Source organism: Notamacropus eugenii, chromosome 1 (genome assembly GCF_028372415.1).
Source record: "Notamacropus eugenii isolate mMacEug1 chromosome 1, mMacEug1.pri_v2, whole genome shotgun sequence".
NCBI lineage: Eukaryota > Metazoa > Chordata > Mammalia > Diprotodontia > Macropodidae > Notamacropus > Notamacropus eugenii.
This window is the reverse complement of record NC_092872.1, coordinates 706,019,908-706,041,809: the sequence shown is the minus strand read 5'-3', so window position 1 is coordinate 706,041,809 and position 21,902 is coordinate 706,019,908. Positions and strand designations below refer to the sequence as shown.

The window sequence follows — 21,902 nt, the reverse complement described above, 5'->3', positions numbered from 1 at the left end:
CAGTTTTCCCTCCTGTAAAACTGGCGTAACAATAGTGCCTACCTCCCAGGCTTGTTGTGAGGTTTGAATGAGATGATATTTGTAAAGCACTTAGCACAGAGCAGAGCAGGCTCTTAGTAAATGCTCATGCCCTTCCCTCCTTCCTACAATCTGTGAGAATGAGAGATAACATATATCAGCAAGGAAAGGTGAAAGTAGAAATGTTTTCTGTATTTTCTATTATTATTTCTAAAGTAGAAATTTCTGCTTTCACTTTTCCTTGCTGAAATAGGTTATGTATGTTATGTTCATAGAAAATATTTTTACTTTCACCTTTCCTTGCTGGTACATGTTATGTTTCCTTTCTCTTGAAAAGGATTATTGATAATGATCACAGCGTGATGTCACTCACCCTGTGTCTCTCCACTGCCCTTTGGGTCACTTGGAATTTTGATTCTTTTGAGGTCATGGTGTTGCATGATTGTCATCCAAAGAACACTAGACATAATAGAGATTTTGAAAATATTTGTTGAAGTAAATTCTTTACATTCCATAGAATGTCTACGACAGAGTTGGGTTACTCAGTAAATAGTTGTTGATTGATTGAATTGACCACTTCTAATTTAGGAAATTGATTACAGCTGAAGACAAGAGAACTCAAACATTTGAGCATTTGCCTGCCCATCCTCCAGAGGAAAGCTGGGCAGAGCAGAGAAAGAGAAATAAGGTAGATTTTATAAGGTCAGATCTATCATCTCAGATGTTCATATGATCCTTCTCCCCTCGACCTCCAACCTTTCATCTCTGCTTAGATCATCAATACTTGGCAGTGACCCATAAGACTGTAGAATGATGAGAAGCTATAAGTGAAGTAAAGAACTGCTTCTGACACACTGCAGGGAAAGTGCCAACCGATATTGACCCAGGAAGTTCCTTAGTGGGAGCTTATACCGACGAAATGATGGGTTCAATTTTTAAAAATCTATTTAAATCTGTTTAATCTATTTTAATCATAGAGTTAAGAGAGTTTGGAGTTAAGAGAGACCTTGGAGATTACCTAGTCTAGAGTTTTCATTTTCCAGAAGAGGAAACTGAGGCCCAGAAAGTAGAAATAAGTTTCTGAAGGTCACACAAGGTATTAAGCGGGGTAGAACCTGAATTCAAACTGAGGTATCCCCCAAAGGAGACCTGTTCTCTTTGCCCTATAGTGCATTATCTATTTTGTAGCATAGTTATAGATTTAGAGATTTAGGACTAGAAGGAATTGTGGAGGTCAGCTAGTCTATCCTGCCCCCTTTTACAGATAAGCAAACTGAGGCCAGAGATTGACATGATTCACCTAAAGACCACACAGATAGTAAATAGTGAAAGTGTCCCTTGAATTCAGATACTTTGGCAGGAAACCCAATGTACATTTCCACTGGCTATATTTCTACTTTTTAATTGAAATACTCAGTGCAGAATATTAGAGAATTACTGGCCAAGAGTCAGGGTTCAAACTCCTGTTTGCCCACTTTCCACTTCCTTTTAGGCATAGTTAAATTGCTTCAGGCCCTGGGGCTAGAGAGCTGTCTAATTTTTATGCATTTTTGGAATGTGATGTGTGATGATTTCACAGCAGGTTTTTTTTAATTTCTCAGTTGTCAAGCCAGTGTTTTTTTGCTACCTGCTTTAATGAGTTAAGTTGCAAACAGAAAAATCCAGAAATTTAACTCTTTTCAGAGTTTCACTGATCAAATTTGTCAAAATTATTCATTCAAAATTATGACTAATACTGGCAGGGAATTTTTGAAATTGCATTAAATGAGATGAGAGGGAGCTAGGAGTAGTGAATAAGTGAGTCCTTTTTGGACCCAGGAAAATCTGAGTTTAAACCCCATTTCTGTCATATATGGGCTGTGTGATCCTGGGCAGGTCACTTAACCTCTTAGTCCTAACAGAGGTGTCAGATTCCCTGGCACAAGTCTGAAGTTCAGCCTGTGTCATTTTATACCTAGAGTACAATTCCTCCTTTCTTTGCTCTCCTAGAATCCTTTAAAGCTCAACTCAGATGTTCAGTCTTATGGGAAGCCTTTACTAGGGGGAAGTTAATGCTATCTTCTTCCTCAAACTGTCTTGGACTTAATTGTTTTAGTGTATTGTATGCATGGAAGCAGCTTGAATGAAGAGCCATTTAAAATATGGTTTTTCTTCATACCTCCCAGTGCCCAGCATGCGCCTCACCAAACCCTAACTCAGGTCCTCATCCCTTGACCTACTTTGCTCCCAGATTATGGCAAAAAGCCTCCTGGTGGGCCTTCTGACCACAAAGCTGTCCCCATTCCAGTCCACCCTTTCACTCAGCTGCCAAAGTGATCATCCTAAAGTGAAATGTAATGAAGTGCAGTGGTTTCCTATTATCTCCAGGGTCTGTTTGGCATTCAAAACCTCTCTCCCCTTTCCCCTCCAGTCACATTTACTGTGTGATTCAGTAACACTGGCCTCCTTGCTGTTCCTGGAATGAGGTACTTAGTCCCAACCATTTTCCCTGTCTGTCCTCCATGCCTGGAATGCTCTCCCTCCTCATCTCTGTCTCCTCAGTTCTCTGGGTTCCTTCAAGTCTCAGCTAAAATCCCATCTTCAGCAAAAAGGCTTTCCTCATCTCTCTTAATACTAGCGCCTTCTCTCTGTTGATTCCCATTTTTCCTGCCAATAACATGTGTGTACATACTATTTTGCTTGTTGACTCTCCCTTTAGATTATAAACTCCTTGAGGTCAGGGACTGTCTTTTGTCTCTTTTTGTATCTCCGAGCTTAGCATAGTGCCTGGCACATAGCAGGCACTTAATACAAGTATCATGTAAAATAAGGTATGAGGGAGCAAAGGAGAGCTCCAAAGTGTCCCAAGAAAATGTAGAAAGGGAGTCAAGGCACATCTTTGCCTTTCCTTGTGTATTCACGGTTCATATCTATTCCCATCACCTAGCACAGTGCCTGGTCCATAGTTAAGTACTTAATGAAAGTTTGTTGACTGACTGCCGGGAGGGAAAAGAAGTAGAGGCTTTGTGGAGAAAATGGTGCATGAACTGAGGACTGAAGGATGTGAAAGGCTGGCATGAGGAGGGCATGTCTTCCAGGCATGAGAAAAAAAAGATTTGAAGGTGTGTACGGTATAAAGTCCTATCCAAATGCCAGATAGTGTCTGCCTGCCTTCCTAGGTCATTGGGATCATCTGAATAAGCAAGCTGCAGAGCTTTGCATATACCAGGTACTTAATAAATGTTTAAATGGAATGGAATAACGGACATGAAAGGGATCTGAAAACTGCAAAGGTCCTACAACTGTAAAGTACTGTCGTCATCATCATCATCACCAATATTATTAAGATCGCTGCTGCTGTGGTTTGGGTCTTAGGGACCCATGTGGATTGCTGACGACCTCATTCAGGGCTCCCAGAGATCACCGTAATTCACCTAGGGCGGCAGGGACCGGAATCAGAGCTAATGGATGGACAAGGACGCTCTGAGAAGAGAGGAAGGAAGACGGCCTATTGTTTTGTTTTCTATCGTGGGGAATTGGGGATCTTGGGCCCATGACTGCAGTTTCATGCCAAAGGATATGTAAATGAGTGACCTGCATCTCCAATGCTGGTTATTTTTCATTTTAATTTTTGCACTGTAGCACTGAAACCCCAACCTCCCTCTGAGGAAGTGAGGGGGATTGGGGAGGGGGTACTGGAATCAAAGGGGAGGGCTACTTCAGAGAAATGCAGAAACAAGACTACGTGCGAGCATCTGAGATGATGCCCACAAAATGCTTTGAGTCCTTCAGGGAAAGGAACCGAGGCTGTGGGGGGAGGGGAGACTTTAGAAGGAGGAGGCAGGGCAGGAGGCTTTGGGAAAAGAGAGAGCAAAAGTAAGGTACTTGGGAGACAGGGGCAGTGGCTTTGGGGGATCTCTGAACATTAAATGAATAACATGCAAATGCTATGCAAAGTAATATGCAAATAAGCGAGGGCCGGAGGGCCATGCCGGCAAGAGAGGAATCCTGTATTTTTTTTCCCTCTTTTTTTTTCTTTTTCACCATTAAAGCTCTGGACCAGCGACGCGACAGAGTATATTGTCTGACATCTGTTGTGGGGGAAGCAGCCGGCGGAGCCCGGGCTGCTGCAGTGGGAGAGCGCTCTCTGCAGGCCGCGCTGCGCACAGGCCGGGGGCGGCCGGGGAGCTGAGAGGAGGGAGCCCAGAGAGGGAGACAGACAGCGTGGGGAGCCACGCAGGCTCCAAGGGGTGGGGGTGGGGCAAAAATGGGGGACCCGCCGCACCTAGGAGAAGGCGAGGAGGGAGAGAAGGAGAATAAACAAGAAAAAGAAGAGGGAGGGAGGGAGGTGAGGATGGGCGCCCGCCCTCCCCTTTCCTCCTGGACCTCAAACATTACCGAGCAATAGAACCCAGAACGTGGCCCCAGAAAACTCCGAGCTGAAATTGCAAGACGGAGTTACCTGGGCGTTCTGAGTGGAGCTCCCCCCACCCCACTTCTGCCCAAGCCGACAAGCTGGCCCCCCTCCAAATCCACCCCGGAAAGGTGCAAAGAGAAGCCCACGAGGCCAGAACCCACTAGCCTTCCTCTCTTCCTCTACCAATCCTTTCAAAAGAAACCGGGGGAGCCGCGTCGGGGGACGGGGTAGCAAAAACAGCTAGGCAGAAGGCCCGGGGGCTGCTGAAGAGGGCAAAGGTGGGGAGGGCTGGCAGCTTCGGGAAGCAGAGGGGGAGCGAGCCCTCCCGGAGAGCCGGAGGAGGCGGCGGCTGGGGGAAGCTCCCTCCGCCCTCCCCCCGCCGCGCACACGCACTCACACACACTCACACTCACACACGCGCTCCCGCGCGCACGCACGCACACACACACACCCTCACAGCAGTCTGCTAGCGACTGCCAGCTGCGATCTCCTCCGCTCTCGCAGCCGCCCGGACTCCCCGAGCCCCGGCGCAGGCTGGGGCCAGGCGCGCACGCTTCTGCCGAAGAGCCCTGCGGAGAGGCCGGCCGCAGAGCCTCGGGGCGGGCCGCGGAGTTTAGCGGCCGGGGTTCGAGGCAGCCCGGCGCTAACGGAGGCAGCCTGGGCAGCCGAGTCCCCGGAGCAGGGGGAGCCTGCGGCGGGGCGCGGGCCCCGACAGCGCCCGGGGCGCTCCGAAGTTGCGGGGACACGCACCAGATGGCCGTAGCAAGGGGACCCGGAGGGGAGCGCTGGTGGCCACAGCGGCAACAGCAGCAGCAGAGGCGGAGGCGGCGGCAGCAGCAGCCCTAGGAAGCTTCAGCTCCCCATGCGCTGAGTTGGACCCCACCGATCGATCGGGATCGGGCGCCAGCGGCGCGCACCGCCCTGGGCAGCTGAGCAGAGCGCTCCGAACGCTCGGAACTCCCCTCGCACTTCGACCCCGGCTCCGGACCCAAGTCGCCGGCCCCCTTCCCTCCTCTCTCTAGGACCCGATCCGAGACTCCGCTGCCTGCCCGGGCCGGCCGCCTCCCCACCCCGCTAGCTGCCCAGAGGACTGAGAAGGGGGTGCCGGCTCGTTCCCTCTGCCCTTGGCTCCGGAGCCCCGCCGAGCTTGACCCGGGGCGCCCAGCCGCCAGCCGCTAGGGGAGAGCCGGGGCGCCCCGGGGAGGAGCCCGAGGGCAGAAGAAGGAAGGACCTAGATGGGTGAAGCGAGCGAGGCAGGTGGAGCAGCCGCCGCGGCGCTGCGGGGAAGGCGGAGGCAGAGAGAGCGGGGCGGGCGCCGCAAGTTCCCGTGAGAGGCAGATTCCCAGCCAGCCAGACAGACCCCACACACCGACCGAGAGACACCCACATACCAAAGAGCCGAGAAGCCCGACGCGGCCACTTCGCTCGCCTGCCCAGCCCGGGCTGGGGGCTAACGACCTATTTTATTTGAAAATCTTTTGTACACACTTTTTTTCCCCTTGGAAAGGGGAAGGGCGCGCATTTGTTGGAGAACCCCGAGCCAGGGGTGGCTGGAGCGGACGGGGATCCTGCAAGAAGGAACCGACCTGCCCACCCGAGTCCTTCGCCTGGGGAGCTGGACAGACCGAGCTGGGCTGGGTCGGGCCGAGCCCGGCCGGGAAGAGTGCGAAGGGGCCGGGCCACCGGAGTATGGGACGGGCAACGGCGTCTGCTCTCCGAGCCTCGGACCTGCGGTTTTCCAGAACCTGAAGCTTCCCAAGGTGGTAAGGGGAAAAGACTGGATATTTCAGCACTCTCCACACCTCCACCCGCCCCCGCAGATTAAGCCCCCTTCCTTTTTTTTTTTTTTTTGTTCACGACAATTGCAAATTAGTTAAGGAAAAAAAAAAGCCACTTCTGGATTCCTGGTTGTGATTGTGAAGTTACCTCGCATCTCCGCCCGACCTCAGGACAGTAAGTCATCATCTTCTCCCCCACCGCCCCCAGTTCTAGGCTTTGCCTTCCTGCATCCCCACCGGGAATATAGGGACTGCCCTGCCCAACAGGGCTGCCCTCCGGCCATATTGCGCGCCCCCCCCCCCCAGCCCCTTCAGATGCCATTGCTGGGGAAGGGAAGGGGGAGGTTGGCAGCCTTACCAACTAGATCTCCTTTCTCCACCACCTCCCCCAGCCTAAGAGTTTGCAAACTTTTTGTTTCCCTGGCAATGTGTGGGGACATCGCTCGTCTCCCCCTCTCCTCACAGAGGTGTGGGGTGGCCTGGCCGAGGTGGGGGCTGTTGACTACCCAGAGGTTGCCAGGAGAGGGCTGCTTACCTTCAAACTTCAGCTGGCAGAAACCTTTTTTCGGAGGGGGGGATCATGGGAGAGGGAGATGCTGGAGGGGACAGATGGGAAGGATGCTTGTGGTACCTAACAAAGATGCTCGCTTCCCCTCACCCTACATAAGGGAGACCGTGGAGCAGAACAGTGGGCAGGGAGAGGAGTTGGGTTGGAGCTTTCTGGGTAAAGCCGTCTTAGCCCTGGCCCTTCTCTGCTTTTAGGCCATTGGTTTTAGGCCACTGACACTGGGAGCTGGCTCCATGGCCAGTCCTTCAAATAGAACTTCCCTTGGGCAAGATGAGGAAATTCCCACTGGCTGGAGAAGGGGAGGCTGAGGCCTGGCTTGACCCTGCATCAGTCTGCAGGGTACTGGACAGTGGGTAGCTTTAAAAGAGCCCTTGAGAGGCTCCTGGCCCTCATAGGTGGGTGGGTTGCTACCTCCTAGTGACTCAGTTTAGGTGCTGCCTCAGGTTTGGAGGGAGCATCCCCAGCATCATTGGGCTGATGGTTTTACTTTGGCTCTATTTGTGGAGGGCTCAGGCTCAGGATTGGGGGTTGTGGGAGCCATGTTGAGGGAAGTCTGAGCAGACTCAGGACAGATGGTTGGGAATCCAGCCCCAGACAGCCCTTCACAGAGCAGAAGGCATAGGAAAGGCTGGTGGCTGGTCTGGCGGGCTCTGAGCACACAAGGGGCTTAAATGTAGTACAGGCTTTCTTAAATAGAAATGACACCCCCAAACTGAAGTCCCCACCTGTCAGACTGAGGAAGAGGGCTGACTTCTGATGTCAAATGGTCAGGGTTCAGCTGAGCACAAGAAATTTTTTAAAATAGAGGTTTTCTTTGGAAATAATTTGTTTGTTTTGAGGGGGTACAGCAGAGAGGGCATCCAGACCAAATAACTAACCTAATAGCAGGCCCCACCACCCCACCCTATAGCCTTCTGGTGTTAATCCAGGGGTGTGTTCCCTCCCCTGGACATAGAAACAGGATCCTGCTGATATAGCTGATATATAACTGATATAGCAAGTCTCCTCAAGAACAGAGGCAAATGAAACTGGTCAGTCCCTGGTTATGTGATTGGCACAGAGTTGAAATAGCTTATAATCTTGGCTAGAACTATGACCACAAAAGAGGTAGTTTGGTCTTGATTTTAAGAGATTTGAGTCCCCTAGATGCTTCAGATTGCAGCCAGCCTGTGGCATCCTTTTCAAGATGAGAAAAAGACCAGGAAGTGCCTGTCAACAGTTATCGAGCAACTTTTTGGAGAGATGACGCAGTGAAAGGCCACAAGAGGATGTAAAAGCTTTGGATCCACTCCATGATGTGTCACTTACCACTCCCCACCCCCTTCCTCCAGCCCTTCCTTCCCCTTCCATGGTGGAGACGGGAATAACTCTGTTTGGTCCAATAAAATATCAAAGCTGGCTGCCTAAGAAAAGCTATTTGCAGTAAGAGTTTTGTTCTGGGCCATGGCTAAAAACATGTCTAAAGTACATTATTTTGAGCTGGGCGGCTGAAAAGTTGCCACTCTATTACACCCAATAAATTTAAAATGAAGGGAAAAATAAATTCTTAGAGTAATACCTAGGTTAGTAACAGATGTGCAAAGTCTGAGCAAACAGAGGGAGAGAGAGAGATGGTGACAGACAGCAATAGGGAAGGGGAGAGAGAGAGAGAGAGAGAGAGAGAGAGAGAGAGAGAGAGAGAGAGAGAGAGGATATGACATTAGAACCAATTTACTGGAGAAATCAATCTCTCATGGGATATTCCTTCATCTATCATGTGATTAAAAAAAAAAAGAAAGGAAGGAAGGAAGAAGATTATGTGAGTTTACCTAAAGCCTCAGAGTATGGTCATATTGCAAGAAAAACCCAGCCATGTCAGGCAGTAGCAGCCTAAGAGGCTGACCACTTGGATTCTGTGCAGATGGTGGAAGAGCCAGCCAGGCAGGTGGGATTGAGGAAGACAGCCTAGGGCTGCCTCCCTGGATCACAGCCCCCTCGAACATCTTACTCAGCTCCTGAGTTATTTGCATAATTGGGTTACCACCTCCAGGAAATATCTTTCATTTGGCTTCACATATTTTCATTTCTGCATGACTGGAAGAAATTCATTTTCCTTCCTACGCGACGATCTGGAGCTGTTACTGCCAGCCTTGGTCACCTACCCTCTTCCTATCTTTGGCCGGCCTTTTGGAGAGAGGCAGCTGAAGCTGGGCTGCCAGCCTTCCAGGGCTGATGCTTCCTTCTTGGCAGGGAAGGTTGTGGATTGAGGAAAAAGACATGGAGACAACTCTCTGTTTTCATCTGTAGAACTGCATACTCATTACCTGGTACATAGTAGCCATGATTAACAGCCTTTTATTTAGTACTTTGCTCATGTCCAGGGACCTGATGGTCCCATAAGGAGGCAGCATGCTGTAATTCTGATTTCAAATCCTGGCGCCGACTCTTATGTCCATAAAGTACTTCATCCGAGCCTTGTTTTGGATCTGTAAAATGGAAAGTCTCACCAGGTTACCATGAAGGAGGTGTTTTGGAAGCCTTCAAGTGTAGTGGATTCTCCTTCACTAGAGCTCTTCCAGCCAAAGACTTGGGGACAACTTGCTCAGGAGTAGTGTTGAGATTCTTGGTCGAGTGTGTCATAATTGAGATCTCTGAGGGTCCCTCCCAATTTTGCAGCTCTGTGATAGAAATAAGAGTTACTATTCTATTTAGCAGTCATAGAATGTTTAGAGCTATAGGGCATCTTTGGAGTTCAAATGAACCTAACTCTCTTACTTTACAAAGAAGGAAACTAAAGCCCTAGAGCATGGACTGAGTGAATAAATTGGGGAGAGGGGGAAGCTTTTTTTTTTTTTTTTTTGGTGAAGCGATTAGGGGTTAAATGACTTGCCTAGGGTCACATAGCTATTAAGTGTCAAGTATCTGAGATTAGATTTGAACTCAGGTCCTTCTGATTCCAGGACCAGTGCTCTATCCACTGAACCACACACACACACACACACACACACACATACACACACACACAAAGCATTTTCAAGTATTTAATGTTTATTACTATATGTAAACACTAAGAATTCAAATATTGGAGCAAGGCAGTCCCTGTTCCCAAGGAGCCCATATCCTCAGACAGGGAAATCTAGGAGGTTGCTGCACCAAGGCAAATGGCAAGGCCCTGTGGTCCTTAGGCCAAGCAGATGGTAATGCATCTTTTCAGTGTCATTTCCATCGGTCAGATTCTCTCTGTCACTGATGTTGAATCATTTGACAAGGCCAGGACTTTGGGGGTGGCAACCTTCTTTTCCAGGTCTCCAGTAGCTATGACTCCTGGGGTTGCCAGGGCTGCAGCTGCCTCATGTATCTTTCTCAGGATGCTTTGCTCTTTCAACCAGGGTAGAGCATCTGCTCCATTAGAGCACAGAGTGAGGAATCCATGAAACCCTCTTAATACTGGAATCACGACTGTTTTGTTTTTTATTTGGAGTCAGTCATTTATCAGTCCATCAGTGAACAAAAAGTATGTCTTATGTACCTTCTATGGGACACACACACACACACACACACACACACACACACACATCTCATAGACTCTTAAAGAATGTTCTGTTGAAGTGGGGAAGAATACATTTATCCAGATAAGTAAGCTTGAGAGCCTCCAGAAAAAAAGATAACTTGGATGATGAAGTGTCTTGAGTCATAGGAGGGTCAAGTGAAGGACCTGGGCATTTTTAGCCTCAAAAAGAGAAGAGTCCATAAGGTGGGCCAAGGAATAGAATGCTGGACCTGCAGTCAAGACCTGCATTCAAATAGGGCCTCAGACGCTTAGTAGCTAGGTGATCCCGAGCAAGACACTTAACTTTTGGCTGCCTCAGTTTCCTCAGCTGTAAGATGAGAATATACCACCTACCTCACAGGGTTCTCATAAGGATAACATTCTAGAGGATCCAATGAGATAATATTTGGAAAAATATTTAGCACAGTACCTGGCACATAGTAGGCCCTCCAGAAATACTTGTCTATTTCTTTTCTTGCCCTCATGGAGGATGCTATAACTGGCTTTGAAGATTTGAGGGGTGGTCATATGAAAGAGAAAGGTTAGACTAGTTCTGGCTGGTCCCAAAGGGAAGAACCACGAACAATGGGTAGGAGTTACAAATAGCCATGTCAAGCCTTGATGTCAGGAAGAACTTCCTTACAGAGAGAGCTATTCCATAGTAGAATGGGCTGCTTCCAAAAGCAGTGGGTTCTTCCACTTTGGAGACCTTCGAGCAGAGCTTGCATGACCACTTTTCTTGTACTGGATAATATAGTAGGGTTCTCGATCATTGTGTCAGTTGAATTAAATTCCCTGGTCCTCACCGCCTTCAGTGTATTGCAAGAATGAACAAGATCATATCAAGAAAAGCTCTTTGTACTATTTGGAAAATGATATAACACCATTTTGAGGGATTACATATTAACACATTGCAGAGGGAAATGTTATGACTGGTTAGTGCTATTGATTGGTTAATGTTTCAAGTTCAAGAAGGAAAAAGTTATATATATTCTCTTAGCTATGGCAGGTGGTATTTTTGGCCCACCCTCTGTCATCGGTGCCCCCAAAGCTCAAAGGTGGGAGCACTGGGTGAATGACTTCACTTTCCTTGGCTTCTCCTGGCTGTTCCCTCCAAACCTCACTTCACTTCTAAGGCTGAACACAAGACTGTCCTTATCACAAATGCTTCTCCATAGATTAGAAAACTATGGAAAACCAGAGCTGGCAGGGACTTTCCAAATACTCTCTCAGGGGTGGCCTCGAAACCACATGTGGCTTTCTAGGTCCTTGGGTGTGGCCTTTTGACTGAGTCTAAGTCTTACAGAACAAATCCTTTTTTTAAGGGATTTATTCTGTGAAGTTTAGATTCAGTCCAAGGGCCACACTTGAGGACCTAGAGAGACACATGACCTCGAGGCTACAGGCTCCTCACCCCAGCTCCAGGTAGACTAAACTAGCATCATGTTGTTGGAAGAATGATGGACATGGACTTGGGTTTAGATCCTGACTCTGATACCTATGAGCTGTAAAGACCAGGGGTAGGTCACTCGAGTTCAGAGTGAGCCTCAGTTTCCTTGTCTGAAAAATGGAAAACAATAATTCCTTCCCTACCTTCCACTTTGAAGACCTTCAAGCAGAGGTTTCATGACTACTTTTCATGTACTGGATAATGTAGTAGGGTTCTCAATCATTGTGTCAATTGAATTAACTCCCCTGGTCCTCCCTACCTCCAGAATGTTGCTATAAGGAGAGTGTTTCGTAAGCCTTAAAGTCCAGCCTTAGTCACTATTCAAGCCCTATTTTACAGATGTGGAAATTCAGACTGGAGAGGGAGAGGTAACTTGGCCAGGGTCATACAGAGTCACCTGCAGAGCCTGAACCAGAGAACCCAGGTGTCTTGACTTCTAGTTCAAGAGTCTTTCCCCTACCTCAAGCAAGCAAATATGTGGCCAAGCCTCTGGTCAACTCTATCTATAGATCTCTGCTATTTTGCCACTGGAAGAGTAGAGGGAAGGAAAGCCAACTGTCTACATTTTAACTGACCTCTATTAAGCACCCACCATGTAGAAAAAGCTAAGTTCTAGAGGAAAAGCAAAGATAAACACAACACAGCTTCTGCTCTCAAGGAGTTTATCATCTTGTATGAATTGGAGAGGAAATGGGAAGGCTGGATTCTAGGGACAGAGAATTCTTTCATAGCATAATTTGTAATGAAACAATCAGATAAATATATATAAGAATCAGAGAAACAGTCGGGTGAAATAATAGTAACTTCCTAACCCAGAAATGCAGAATAATGCTGATAATAACTGGTACTTCTACAGCACTTTAAGGAAGCCTTAAGACTTCCCCCAGGTAGCCACCTAGCCCTCTGCCCACCCCCATTTCAGGGCTGCCAAGCAGTTCCATTGTGTTGTGGTTGTAAAAGCATTTCTTAAAGACATTCATATAGGAGATTGCACTTGTTAAGTATTAAGAATGAGAAAAATTGAGTTTTCTTCATAGAACTTATTTCTGTTCTCCAATTTGCCTTAGTTCAGTGTTAAGCTGCTGGAGTCATAGGAGTTAGACCTGAAAGGGGCATTGTTGTTGAGTCATAATCAACTCTCTATGACCAATTTGAGGTTTTCTTGGCAAAGATACTGGAGTAGTTTGCCATTTCCTTCATTTTATAGATAAGGAAACTGAGGCAACCAAGGTGAAGTGACTTGCCCACGATCACACAGCTAGTAAGTGTCTGAGGCTAGATTTGAACTCAGGAAGATGAATCTTCTTGGTTCTCACCCCAGTGCTCTATCCACTGTACCTCCTCGCTGAGGGGCACTAGCAGTGAAGGAGACCACGAAAGGTCTCTTGTAACAAGTGGGATTTGAATTGAGTCTGGAGGGAAGCCAGTGATGCTGGATATGAAAGTGAGTAGAGGGGAATAAAGGGTTAAGGAGACTAGAAAGGTAAGAGGGGGCTGGGTTATTAAAGGTCATTGCAATAGCCCTACCTTCCAGAGGAATGGTTAAGAAAATACACTTTCAATTTATTTCTTGGCTAGAAATTCCTGGGGAAATGCTATTGCTTGTCTCCTAGGATGTCCAAAATGGAACTTGGAAAATATTCCTTTCAGTCAAGTTCAACTGCTGGTCTGAACCTGCCTTCTAAGTAGATTGACCATGTGTATCAGTCTCCCAGAGAACTGTCTGGGGCTTCAGCAGCCCTCACTCTGTGCCTAAGGGGGAAAGGCCAAGGTGGTGATATGACACCTTCTCTAGGGTGGACCACATGATTGGGGAGCCCCTGAGCCACCAGACCATAGTAAGATAGTAAGAGCCAATTTTAATATTAAATATGTTTTGTTGTTCTGAGTCCTGCTTGGACAGTGAGCAGCTGCTCAGAGAGGGTGGTTAATTAAATGCAGGTCCAGGTTCAAAATAGACATAACTCCACCTTTATTTTTTTCTGGTTCAATAAATCTTTTTTAGTCAGTCAACAAATATTTATCATGTGTGCCTAGCATTGTGCCTAGGTGCTGGGAGGATAAAAAACTGAGATAAGTCATAACCTCTAGCCTCTTGGACTTGAGTCTAATAGGAGAGTGAGACAAAGACTCCTTTTTTAAATGAAATTAATTTTTTTCCATGAATAAAATTTACTTTCCTTCCCTTCCCTGGTGGGTGGTAGCATTGAAACCCTTGTAACAAACATGTATAGTCAAGCAAAACAAATTCCCACCTGGGTCATGTCCAAAAAATCCATTCTATGGGCAGAGTCTATCACCTCTTGGTTAGGAAGTAGCTTGCTTGTTTCATCATTGGGCCTCCAGAATCCTGTTTGGTTATAAGGGTGATTGGAGTTTCTAAGCCTTTCCAAGTCATTGAGATAAATCCTTCATCAGTTCTCAATGGAATCAGATCAATACACAGTTGTGCTTAAGAGGGACAAACTACAGGGCTACATGAGGTCACAGGAGGACAGCTGTCACCCTGGGAAAGATTACCGGGGACAGCCTTGGGGAAGGGCTGGAAAGGGTAGGTAGAATTTCAGCTAGGAAAGAGTAGAGGGACGACATATCATTTACATTGCCAAGTTGTCCGGTCAGTCAACTCATATCAACTAACGTTTATTGAGCTGTTACCATGTGCCAGCTTAGGCCAGTGAGATGGCACAGTGGATGAAGCACTGGGCTGAGACTCAGAAAGATCTGAGTTTGAATCCAGCCTCAGATACTTATTAGCTATGTGACCCCGGGCAAGTCACTTAGCCTCTGGTTGTCTCAGTTTCCTCATTTATAAAATGGAATAATAAGCACCTACCTCTCAGGCTTGTTATGAGGATCAAATGAGATAATAAATTATAAAGCACTTAGCACACTGCCTAGTAGGTAGTAAGTTCCCTGTAAATATTAGCTATCATTATCATTATTATTATTGGGGATACAAAAAAGACTCAAAGAAACTCCTAAAAGTCTCCAGTTCCTACCTTCAGGGAGCTCACAGTCTAATGGGAGAGGTGGAAGATAAATGGTTTAGTGATTAGAGCAATGGGTCTGGAGTCAGGAAGACCTGAGTTCAAATCCAACCTTAGAAACTTACTGGTTATATGATCCTGGGCAAGTCACTTAACCTTTCATTGCCTCAGTTGTCTCATCTGTCAAATGGAGATAATTATAGCACCTTCCTCCCAGAAGTGTTGTGAAGCTCAAACGATATAATAATTGTAAAGCACTTAGCATAGCACTTAACACATAGTAGGTCTTACGTAAGTGCCAGCTATCATCATCATTATTGACAAAGTACTTTATAAATATTTACAAAAATGCCAGTTTCCCCAGTGAGACAAACGAACACAACATGAAAAGCTTGCATAGGAAATAAGAAGACCTGAGTTCTGGTTCTGACTCGGCCCATATACTACCACTGTGATTGAGGATAAAATCACTTAACCTGGAGAACCCTTCATTTCCTTGTCCATAAAAGTTAAATAATAACACTTGTCCTGCACTGGCTCTGAAATCAGAGGGAGGAGCTGGGCTCAAATCCCATCTCTGACCTTAACTGCCTCAGTGATCTTGGGCAAGACACTTCACCTCAGTTTCCTGATCTGTAAAATGAGGGAGGGAGGAATCTGAGTTCTCTTCCAGCTCTGTCTAGCTATCTGATTGTATAAAAACTTTGAAGCATGATTAGGAGCCATATTGTTTGTAGAGAAGACACTTTGGACCCCTAGTGGAAACATGGCTAGATATAAAGCCTCAGTCTCCCCCTTCCCCAAGCCTTAACCCTCATGTTAACTCTAAGGTTTGGGCTTGAGAGGTCTTCCTTAACCAATAGGATAAAGCCACAGCTTTGTGTATCTTCAGCCAGAAACCGAGAATTGAAGTAGCCCTGGTAACAACAACCTTGGAGAAGCTTCAGTTCCCACAGCCCGGCCATTTGAAATGGAAACTTATTTTGCCTAAAATAATAAATAATTTGTTCATGGCTTCCACTTCTGAATTTGCTGCTCTGGGAATGACTTGTCCCAAAGGAGGGGGGATGACCGAACCTTGGCCCCTGGACACAGCACGCTGGCTCATAAGGAAAGGCTTTGGGGACTCTCCCTGTGTTTCCTGTAACATTAACCCAGAAGGGAAGACTTCTGCTTTTTAGAATTTGTGGGATTTCATGGGGAGCCAGATGTCACTGAGAAAGAAAACAGCGATGACATTTCTGCCATGAGAGGGAAAATGATGCTTTGGTCCCTGCCCCCAGCCCTACAGCCTGAATTTAGGAGGTTTGGACTAGTTCCCCATTATACTTTAAGCACATCTCTTAGACCCCAGCAGGCTGGTTCAGATGGTTCTGCCCAATCAGCAGGCTGCCTGGAAAGGGATAGCTCAGGGCACTGGGGCAGCAGAGAAGAGAGCTCCCATCCAAGGAGGACTTCATAGTCACTGTTAACACTGAACTCTGTATCTTTGGCCAGATTAAGGCAGGGCAAAAGTAGCTTCTCTTTGGCATGACTGGAAAAAGGAGGGATTGGTAAACGTTCCCAGATGTTGCCATGACTGAGGGTGGGAGCCATCCAAAGCCACCCTCAGGGCAATGAGTAAAGGCAACATGACTCATTTCAAAACACCTTGTGGAGGATTCACGAAGCCCCTGGCTTTGAAGAACTCAACACAAATTGATCGCACTTTTTTTTTCTTTTGTTTTGGCCACATACCAGGATATTCCCATTTCACAGATGGAGAAACTGAAGCACCAGGGAATTAGGTGAACCTTAGCCTGCAGACCTGGGTTCCCAAGTCACAATTTCTGCCTTGTAGGTATTAGAAAGTTCGTTGTCATTCAGTCCGACTCTTTGTGATTCCATTTGGGGTTTTCTTGGCAAAGATTGTGGAGTGATTTGCCATTTCCTTCTACAGTATTAAGAATTTACTTCTGGCTTTACCTCAGTCTACCCCTTTGGAAGTCACATACAGTGATTTCCAGGGTTCTTTCTTACGTGCAGGATCTTTAACTCACATTTCCATAGTGTAGTAAGGCTCATAAAATGGTTTTCTTAGAGTAACTAATTCAGATAAGTAGTGAGCATATTTCCATTTTACAGATGAGGAAACTGAGGGACACTGAGGTACTTATCCAAGGTCATGTGGCTAGTAAGTATAGAAACCAGAACTCAACCCTCAGCCTACTGCCTCCAAAATAAGGAGTCAGAGACCCCAGGTTCTGGTCTAGGCGCCATAGCTCAATGGCAAAGTGTATGATCACCAGACCCAGGAAGACATGAGTTCAAATCCTTCCCTAGATACTTATTAGCTGTGTGATTCTGGGCAAGTCACTTTTCCACTATCTACCTCAGTTTATTCATCTATAAAACAGGGATAAAAGAGTTATGAGGATAAAATGAATTAATATTTATAAAGTGCTTTGCAAACCTTAAGCTATACAAATGCTAACTGTTGTCATTAGCTCTTATTAGGTGCTTACTATGTTATCAGGCACTGTTCGAAGGAGTGGGAATACCAGGAGAGGAGAAAACGCGGTCCCTCCCCTCAAGAAGCAAGCATTCTGAGTAACTGTGTATATGCAAGATCTATACAAAGCAGATGGAAAGTAGAGTGTCACAGGGAAGGGACTAGGGCATGGAATGGACCAGGAAAAGCCTTTTGTAGAAGGTGGAGTTTGAACTGATCATTGAAGAAAGTGAGGGAAGCTCGGAGGCAGAGGTGAGAGGGGGCAGGGGATTCCAGTCACAAGGGACAGTCAGGACAAAGGCACATACGTGCCCATGGGATGTTCAGTGTAAGGAAGATGGAGGCCAGGGGATCTGAATTGTAGAGTTCATGACTGGGGGTAAAGTGTGAGAAGACTAGAAAGGAAGGGGCCAAGTTTTGAAGGGTTTTAAATGCCAAACAGAAGACTTTATATTTGATCTTGGTGGTAATTAAGAGCATGGGAGTTTATTGAGAATTGGAATAATATGATCCAACATGTGCTTTAGAAAAATCACTTGGGCAGCTGAAAAAAGGATGGGTTGGAATAGGGAGAGATACTAACTCTATTACTGATGTACTATGGATGCCTGAATAAATCACTTCTCCTCTCTGTGCCTCAGTTTATTCATCTGTCAGATGAAGAAATTGGACTACTAACCCAGTTCTAACATTCTGTATTCCATGTTCCTATTGGATAATAGGACTTAGAACTGTGGAAGTTATAGATTATCCAAAACCAAGACCTTAATTTTAATAGATGAAGAAATTGAGAACCACTTTATCCTGTATATATCTTGCGTGTAACGAGGTTTTCCCACATCGTCTCCCCATTTAGATTGAGGGACTATCTTTTGACTTTCTGTGTATCACCAGCACTTAGCACAGTGCCTGCCACATCTTATGTACACTTAATAAGTACTTGTGGGCCGACTGATTGGCCCTAAAAGGTGAACCAACTTGCCCAAGGTCACACAGAGTAGTGTAATTCAAACCCAGGTCAGTAAATTTTGTTGACTGACTACCTTTTATTTGATCTGGTCCTAGTTGATAGCCTTTGGTGAATCCCTCCCCAATAGAGAATCCCTTGCTTCTAAATGTAAAATTGTCAGAAGTTCTAGTTTCAAAGGCAATGCCTCCCCCCACCTTTACAGAATTACAAATAGTTGCCCTACAAAGAAGTGTCATATTTTCAATGAGAGATCAAGCTTTGATTCTAAATATTTATAAGTTCTAGGAATCTCATGATATTTTCTTCAAGGCACATGAGTCAACGCCAGCCCTCACTTAATTACATGCCCCTTATGGATTCCATTAGGATTCTCCTTCATTCCAGTCTTCATTGGACATGTTGGCAATCCAACATCATTAGCATAGCAACCACCTGAGCTGTGCACTTTTCCACTGCATTTGTTGGAGAATTGCCTCACTTCACATCAATTAAGCAGGCATTTATTAAGTACCTACTATGTGTTAGTGTTAGGTCCTAGAATTACAAAGACAAAAACCAAACAGTTCTTGACTTTGTGGTGTTCACTTTTTCTCCTGGGTGGTTGGTGGGGAGGGAGGGGAGATGGGATACAACATGGACGCAGATAAATAAATATAATACAAAGTAATGAGAGGGAGAGAGAGACACAGAGAGACAGAGATAGATAGAGACAGAGAGAAAGACTAGTTGGGAGAGATCAGGACAGTCTTCACCTGAACTACTCATTGAAGGAAATGAGCTGCTGTATAAGGCAGAGGTACAGAGGAAAAGCATTCCAGATATGGAGGATGCACCATACAAAGGTCCAAGGATCAGAGATGGAGTGTTGTGGACAGGGGATGGCAGTTCAGTTTGCCTGGAATAGAAAGAACAGGAAGGGGAAGAATGTGGAGCCAGTGTGTAGAAGGCTTTAAATGCCAGGCTGATGAGTATATATCTTTTTTTTTAATCTCAGAAGCAATGAGTTATCATCGACATCTTTGAGTTGTTGGTTTTAATTGACAAACTGATATACACAGTATACAGGACTGACAATATCACCTACCCCAGAAACTCATCAGCTTTGTGGAGAATGGGTTGGAGAAGGGGAAAAGGGAGATCAATTAGGAAGCAATTACAGTAATCTAGGTGAGGGGTGCTGAGGGCCTAAAGTAGGTAGAGGATGTATAAGTGGCAAGATGCAATAGATGTTGTGGATGTAGGCTAAATATGACTTGGTAGCTGATTAGATATGGGGATTGAGGGAGTGAGAAGCTTCAAGGATGAATGAGGTTGAACAGGTGGTGGTGCCATCAACAGAAATGGGGAATTTTGAAAGAGGGACAGGTTTGGGGCAGAGAGAATCTCCATTTTGGATGTTGAGTTAGAGACATCTGGCAGGCAGGCAGTTGGCCGCTGGAGCTCTGGAGAGTGATTTGGGCTACACATAGAGATTTAGGAAACCTCTGCAGAAGAAGTTAAAGTCAATGGAAATGATGACTGTGGTTTAATTGGAGCTGATGGGTTGGTTGGTAATAATGCAGCCAGGAGACAGCTGCAGTATAGAGTGGGAAAGGTACTGGTCCTCCCCGAACAGTGTTCTCAGCAGACCATCATCAATCAGTGCTGAGGCCATTGACCGTTTACCTCAGGTTGAAGTCAATCCCTCCTTAGCTGAACTTCCAACTGAAGAAGAGGTTTTGAGGGCCAATAGGCTCCTTTCATGTGGCAAAGCACCTGATGCTGATTCTATTCCAGCTGAGATTTGCAAGGTAGGGGGACCATTGCTTATATAAAAGTTGACTGAAATTTTTCAGGTTGTATGGCAAGAGGAAGTTATCCCCCAGGAGTTCAAGAATGCCTCCATTGTCCATTTCTATAAAGGTTAAGGGAATAGATTGTCCTACAGCAATCATGGGGGGAATCTTTCTCTTAGTCATTACTGGCAAGATTCTTGCTAGAGTCCTCCTTAATAGGCTGATCCTTCACCTGGAAGATGGTCACATACCTGAGAACCAGTGTGGCTTCAGAAAGGGCCGAGGAACAGTCAATATGGTGAGCAGAACAGAGATCTGTACACAACATTTGTAGATCTTACCAAGGCCTTTGACACTGTTAGTCATGAGGGCTTATGGAAAATCATGTCAAAATTTGGCTGAGATCATCAATATTGTACATCAATTTCATGATGGCATGTTTGCCCGGGTTCTAGATAATGGGCAAAGCTCTCATGCTTTCCCAGTCACCAATGGAGGGAAACAGGGCTGTGTGCTTGCTCCTATGCTTTTTAGCATGATGTTTTCAGACATGTTGTCAAATGCTTTCAATGAGGATGAACATGGCATCAAGGTCAACTACTTTACTGATCATAAATTCTTCAATTTAGAAAGGCTACAAGCTAAGACCAAAGTGAAGGGAGTGTTGGTGCATGATTTCTGTTTGCAGATGACTGTGCACTCAATGCAGCCTCTGAAGCTGAGATGCAACAAAGTATGAATCAATTCTCTCCTGCCTGTACTAATTTGGGCCTAATAATTAACACGAAGAAAACACAGGTGCTCCATTAGCCACCACCACACCATCATATGTAGAACCATCGATTACAACAAATGGAGACATTTTGAATGCTGCGGATAAGTTCATTTACCTTGGTGGTGTACTTTCCAGGGATGTACACACTGACAATGGGGTTGAGGCACGCATTGCCAGAGCTAGCTCAGTGTTTGGGAGGCTCCAAAGAAAAGTTTTGGAGAGAAGAGGTATTAGACTGACTACGAAACTGAAGGTCTACAGAGCCTCATTGTTGTATGCCTATGAAACATGGACAGTCTACTAGCACTATGCCAGGAAACTGAGTCGCTTCCATTTGAACTGTCTTAGGAAGATTCTGAGGATCACCTGGCAGGATAAGGTACCAGACACTGAAGTCCTCGTTCGAGCTGAACTGCCAAGCATTCAAACTATGCTTCAGAGAGCTCAACTCTGATGGGCTGGCCACATTGTTCGAATGCACAATGTGTGCTTGCCAAAAAGACTGTTTTATGGAGAACTCACATGGGGCAGGCAATCACATGGTGGTCAGAAGAAGTGATATAAGGACACTCTCAAGGTCTCTCTCAAGAGCTTTGGAATTGATTGTGCAACATGGGAGACACTGGCACAGGACCGTTCAACATGGTGTGCCCACATCAGAAAGGGTGCAGTGCTCTTTGAGCCAAGCAGAATTGAGACAGCACAAAGTAAACACAGGATGTGCAAATTTGGAGTACCCACCCCAAAAATTCATATGGACTATTTGTGCCCAACCTGTGGCAGAGCATTCCGAGCTCATATTGGTCTGACCAGCCACAGTTGGACACACTGAAACTTCACTTTATCATGGTGAAGTCATTTTGGTTCACTGAAAACAAAGGACAATAACCAAGCAAGAGTGGGAAAAGCATGGGCTTTGGAATCCAGAGACCTGTGTTGGAGTCAAGTCAATAAACATTTGTTAAATTCCTACTATGTGCCATGTACTGTGCTAAGTGCTGGAGTCCTCCCATGTGGAATTCTGAGCAAACCACTTAAGCTCCTAGAGCCTCAGTTTCCTCATCTGTAAAATAGGGATAATTATGTTGATGTTTATACTAGTTACCTCACAGAGTTATTCTGAAAGAAGTACTTTGTAGGGCACCGCGTCCAGAGCACTGAA

At 46.0% G+C, this 21,902-nt stretch overlaps 1 protein-coding gene across 13 annotated transcripts in view; it reads left to right on the top strand.

The window, feature by feature from the left end:
• Positions 1-21,902, top strand: part of CBFA2T3 (CBFA2/RUNX1 partner transcriptional co-repressor 3) — a 195,434-nt gene that overhangs the window by 73,497 nt on the left and 100,035 nt on the right. For 4 of the 13 annotated variants that reach the window (XM_072636353.1, XM_072636351.1, XM_072636346.1 and 1 more), the window contains exon 1: positions 6,245-6,367. The exons of 4 other annotated variants lie outside the window; for them this stretch is intronic. The gene's annotated coding sequence lies outside the window, so the exon portion shown is untranslated. Of the gene's footprint in view, positions 1-5,923; positions 6,368-21,902 lie in introns of those variants that run through there. 5 more of the 13 variants (XM_072636345.1, XM_072636354.1, XM_072636350.1 and 2 more) reach the window with 5 other exon arrangements.